This window comes from Arachis hypogaea, chromosome 15 (genome assembly GCF_003086295.3).
Source record: "Arachis hypogaea cultivar Tifrunner chromosome 15, arahy.Tifrunner.gnm2.J5K5, whole genome shotgun sequence".
Taxonomy (NCBI): Eukaryota; Viridiplantae; Streptophyta; class Magnoliopsida; order Fabales; family Fabaceae; genus Arachis; species Arachis hypogaea.
Genome location: NC_092050.1, coordinates 64,145,024 through 64,150,834, shown reverse-complemented (window position 1 = coordinate 64,150,834; position 5,811 = coordinate 64,145,024). Strand labels below are relative to the sequence as shown.

At 40.8% G+C, this 5,811-nt stretch overlaps 1 non-coding gene across 1 annotated transcript; it reads right to left on the bottom strand.

Annotated features, from left to right (window-relative positions):
* Nucleotides 1–491: 491 nt before the first annotated feature.
* On the bottom strand, nt 492–598 carry LOC112753821 (small nucleolar RNA R71). Its single transcript, XR_003178186.1, has one exon. It is a non-coding gene; the product is annotated as a small nucleolar RNA R71 (small nucleolar RNA).
* Nucleotides 599–5,811: the final 5,213 nt, after the last annotated feature.

Here is a 5,811-nt window from a genome sequence, read left to right as displayed (position 1 = left end):
GGCAAGCAAGAGGCAAAGGCATATTTGGAGAGGAAGTAGTGGAGGAAGATCTGAGAACTACTATGGAAGAAGAGGTGCATAACAGTGTTGGAGAGGATGCTGGCAATCATGTTGGGCAAGAGAAGAGAGTCTTAGGCTCCTACATCAACCCAAACCCAGAAAATTGTGGCAGCAGCATTCTGAAGCCAACAATCCATGCTAACAACTTTGAGTTGAAACCTCAACTCATCACACTTGTCCAGAATAATTGTTCATATGGAAGAGGTGCCCAAGAGGATCCAAACCAATATCTCACTACATTCTTGAGGATTTGTGACACTATAAAGTCCAATGGTGTACACCCTGACACCTACAAGCTACTTTTGTTCCCTTTCTCACTCAGAGATAAGGCAGCAAAGTGGTTGGAAGCATTTTCCAAGGAGAGCTTAACCACATGGGATGATGTTGTGAATAAGTTTCTACCAACATTCTACCCTCCACAGAGAGTCAATAGACTGAGAGCTGAGGTGCAGACTTTCAGACAGTAAGATGGTGAAATACTTTATGAAGCTTGGGAGAGGTTCAAAGATTTCACAAGGAAATGCCCACCAGATATGTTCAATGAGTGGGTGCAACTGTACATCTTCTATGAAGGGCTATCCTATGAGTCAAAACAAGCAGTAGATCATTCTTCTGGAGGCTCACTCAACAAGAAGAAAACCATTGAAGAAATTCCATGGATGCCTTGTTGGCCCAAAACAAAGTGATCACTGCGCAACTAGCAGCCTTAACCAAAAAGATGGAGAAGAATCAAGTCTCAGCTATTCAAGACCAAGCCCTTCAACAAGAAGGAGATGCACCAGAAGTTGAATATGAATGGGAGCAAGCTAACTATGTGAACAATCCTTCTAGACCACCATATGATCCCAACTCCAACACATATAACTCAGGATGGAAGAACTACCCAAACTTTGGGTAGGGGAACCAACAGAGCCACAACCAAGATCACAACAAACCTTACCCATCTAACCAATACAATAATCACAACCCGAACCATCAATCAGGTAACAACAGACCTTACCACAATTCACAAAACATATCATACCACTCCATCCAACAAACATACAATAACCACCATCAAGACACATAAGCCCTAACCATGCAACCATGTAAAATCAAGAGCAATTTTGAGAAAGTGGAGGCTGCAATAGCACAACTGTCATCACTGCTAACAGGATCTATTTCCACTCTTTTGGAGAGATAAACACAGGCTGAAAGAAAGATAGATGCTAACCAAGAAGAATACAGATCAAATCTAAAGAATCAGGGCGCATCAATCTCAAAATTGGAAGCACAAGTAGGGATTTTATCTAAGCAAATTCTAATGCCCATACATACATTTCCCAGTGATACCATGGCCAACCCAAGAGGGGAATGCAAAGCCATCACACTTGGAAGTGGAAAAGTTGTAGAAGAAACACCCCCCAAGTCAGAGCAACCAAGAAAAGAAAGCTGCAGAGGAGCCTGAAGACATGAAGGAAGAAGAGACCCATGCACCATCCTCATCAAAGCCAGTTCTAAAACCTTATGTGCCAAAGGTACCATATCCACAAAGGCTAAGGAAGGATGGGAAAGATAGCCAGTTCTCTAGGTTCTTAGAGATCTTCAAGAAGCTCCAAATCAACATACCTTTTGCTGAGGCATTAGAGCAAATGCCACTCTATGCCAAATTCTTAAAAGAGCTCATGACAAGAAAGAGGAACTGGGGAGAAAAAGAGACCCTAGTGTTAACTGAGGAGTGCAGTGCCATCATACAAAAGAAGCTTCCTCAGAAGATGAAAGACCTTGGGAGTTTCCAAATTTCCTACATCATAGGGGATATCAACATTGAGAAAGCATTGTGTGACCTGGGACCTAGCATCAATCTCATGTCCTTGACTATGATGAGAAGAATGAAAATTCAGGAAGCCAAACCAACAAGAATGGCACTCCAATTGGCCGACAGAACATTCAAGTGTTTCCACATGGGGTGGTGGAAGATTTGTTGGTAAAGGTGGGAGAGTTCATTTTCCCAGCTGACTTTGTTGTGCTGGATATGGAAGAAGAAGCTAACACATCAATCATCCTAGGAAGTCCATTCCTAGCTACTGCTGGAGCCATCATTGATGTGCAATAAGGGGAACTAGTCTTGAGGTTACATGAAGAGAAGATGGTCTTCAATGTCTTCAAAGCAATGAGTTACCCTAAGGAATCCATAGGAGAATGCATGATGCTGGATACCATAGAACAGATAGTTCAAGGGGTTTTGGAAGAAGAACAATGTGGAGAAACTATGGAGCTAGAGCAACAAGCACCAGGAGGAGAACCCCCACAAGGAATCATGGAGAATTCAATCATGCTGGACCACACGGATAACAAGGAAGTGGAGGCACCAAAACTAAAGCTGAAGATCTTACCTCCAAGTTTGAAATATGCTTATTTGGGTGACAACAACACTTACCCAGTGATCATTAACTCAAGCTTGAGTAAGGAGAAAGAACAAGAGCTTATCCAAGTGCTGAAACAACACAAAGATGCTATAAGATGGACACTTACCGACTTAAAGGGAACTAGTCCTTCAATGTACATGCACAAGATCCTACTCGAAGAAGGTGCTAAGCCCTCAAGACAGCAACAAAGAAGGCTGAACCTAACCATGAATGAAGTAGTCCAAAAAGAGGTGTTGAAGTTGTGGCAAGCAGGGGTGATTTACCCCATCTCAGACAGCCCTTGGGTAAGCCCTATGTAAGTAATTCCTAGGAAATGAGGGGTCACTGTTGTGCCAAATGAGAATAATGAGCTGATACCAACAAGAATAGTGACTGGCTGGCGCATGTGCATTGACTATAGGAAGCTTAATGAAGCTACCAGGAAGGATCACTTCCCCCTACCTTTCATGGATCAGATGCTTGAAAGATTGGCCAGACATGAATATTATTGCTTTTTGGACGGTTATTCTTGTTATAACCAAATTGTTGTAGACCCCAAGGACCAGGAGAAAACCTCATTTACTTGTCCATATGGTGTCTTCGCTTATAGGAGAATGCCCTTTGGATTGTGCAATGCACCTGCAACATTCTAAAGGTGCATGCTCTTCATATTTTCAGACATGATTGAAAGATTCATTGAGGCGTTTATGGATGACTTCTCTGTATTTGGTGATTCATATTGTAAATGCTTGCATCACTTGGCCTTGGTGCTAAAGAGATGCCAAGAAACCAACCTTGTTTTGAATTGGGAGAAATGCCATTTTATGGTTATAGAGGGGGTGGTTCTTGGTCATAAGATCTCAAAAAGAGGCATTGATGCGCATAAATGTGTTATGCTACGATTTAGGAAATTGCACGATCGGCAAAATTCCTTCCGGCAAGTGCACCGGTTATCGTCGTCAAGTAAAAACTCACAATAGAGTGAGGTCGAATCCCACAAGGATTGGTTGAGTGAGCAATTCGGATTAGAAGTGTGTTCTAGTTGAGCGGAATCAAGATTTGAGATGATAATTGCGGAATGTAAAATTGGCGGGAAAAGTAAATGACAAGAAAATTAAATGGCTGAATCTTAAATTGCATGAATTAAAGAGCAGAATGTAAATTGCTGAAATTAAAAGGGAATGGGGATGATTGCAAGAATTGAATTGCAGAATGTAAAGAGAAAGTGGAAATCAGAAATGGGGAATTCATTGGGTTTAGGAGATATTGAAATCTCCGAATCAAAACATGTAAATCTCTTCCTCAACCAATGCATTCATTGAATTTTGCTTGGCAATCTTATATGATTGGATCCCAATTCCTTGGCTCACCAATGCTCTCTAAAAACAAACAAATTCCCAATCCCTTGGTTTAAATGTTCATAAGAAGAGATGATGCTTGATCACTGATTATACCACACAATTTCATGAACCACAATTTGGTAGGATTACATGTCACAATATCCATCCAAACCCCAATCCAATCCACTGTGAGAAAGCTTCTCTAGCATGAATCCTCCATTCCTTTCCCAAGGCTCCGAAGGATTCCAAGTATGAGTAGTCTCTTTCCCAAGACAACTACTCAATGGAATTAGATCGAGAAGCTTTCTAACAAAATTCAAGAGAAAAGATTGAAGAAGAAGATAAACTATTATTGATTCATTGAATTACAATAGAGCTCCCTAACCCAATGAAAGGGGGTTTAGTGAATCATAGCTCTGAATTCAATTACAAAGAAAAGGAAACTAGCTAAAAGTGAAAAGTCCCGGGTCCTTTCTAACTTAACTTCTATCCTATTTATACACTTTCTATATTGAGCTTCAGTTGTGCTTCTTGGGCTTTGAGGCCTCTCCTTGCTTTCCTTTTGCCTTGGGTTTATGATCCATAATCTTGATGAGGTTGTTGATCCAGATCCTGTAACATTTATTGAGCCAACTTAGTGATAATCAAATAATGACACATGACTCAATAAATTGAGATTTCAAACTCATCAATCCTTCAGGCCCAATCCCATAAACCATGATATTCAATTGGGTTTCATACCAAAGTAAGTTTAAGTTAATAATTGTGCTCAAAGACTAACTTAAATCACAATATTTTTGGCCCAGAAACCCTTTTCAAGAGTGGCGTTTAAGTTGTAGTTTAAGCTTAAACTGCAACTTAAACGCCAGACACTTCCAGTGAGGCCATTTGTAGAAGCACGTTTAAGCTTCAGTTAAGGTTAAACTGAAGCTTAAACGTGGAAATGGAAGAAGGTAGCCCTGGAGAGTAATGTAGTCGAACACGTTTAACCTCCAGTTTAAGGTTAAACTGGAGGTTAAACGTGGAAAAGGAATGAGGCATCCTGGAGGTCGAACACGTTTAACCTCCAGTTTGAGGTCAAACTGGAGGTTAAACGTGGAAAGGGGTGTAGGCATACTGGAGGTCGAACACGTTTAACCTCCAGTTTGAGGTCAAACTGGAGGTTAAACGTGGAAGCTTGGAATGGTGGCCCTGGAGGTGTCGAACACGTTTAACCTCCAGTTTGGGGTCAAACTGGAGGTTAAACGTGGAGATGGAGAGAGCAACCCTGGAGTGAAAAAACTATCGAACACGTTTAAGCTCCAGTTTGAGTCAAACTGGAGCTTAAACGTGGAATGGCCCCTGGTACTCTTCCTGGTTCTGGCGTTTAACCTCCAGTTTGAGGTCAAACTGGAGGTTAAACGTGGAACTCCTCCCTGGTTGGCATACTCATTCTGGCGTTTAACCTCCAGTTTGAGGTCAAACTGGAGGTTAAACGTGGAATGCTCCTTAAGTGAGGCTTTTCATTCTGGCGTTTAACCTCCAGTTTGAGGTCAAACTGGAGGTTAAACTTCAATCCCAGCATTTCTTATCCTTCATGATTTTGGCGTTTAAGCTCCAGTTTAGGCTTAAACTGGAACTTAAACTCCACATGTGATATACAAGCTTCCTTTATTGATTTTGTTGCTTCCTTGCTTAGCCTCTTCTTCCCTGAAATCATCCAAACAATTGCATCAAAGTCTTGCAAAATTTCATGAGAAATCTTTCATTCATAGCATTTAAGTAATATAACTAAAACTCATGGAATTTGCATCAAAATCATATTGTTTGGATGGTTCATTACTTTGTTCTTCATTTAACCATTTTTGGTTACTTTAAGCTCAAGAAAATGCATAAAACAACTAAAACTAACAGAAAAATGCTAGTGAAACTAGCCTATGATGCCTTGGCATCACAACACCAAACTTAATACTTGCTTGTCCCTAAGCAAGTCCTGAGTTATTTGAGAAGAAAGTATGAACAGAAAGTAATTACATTGGCTATAT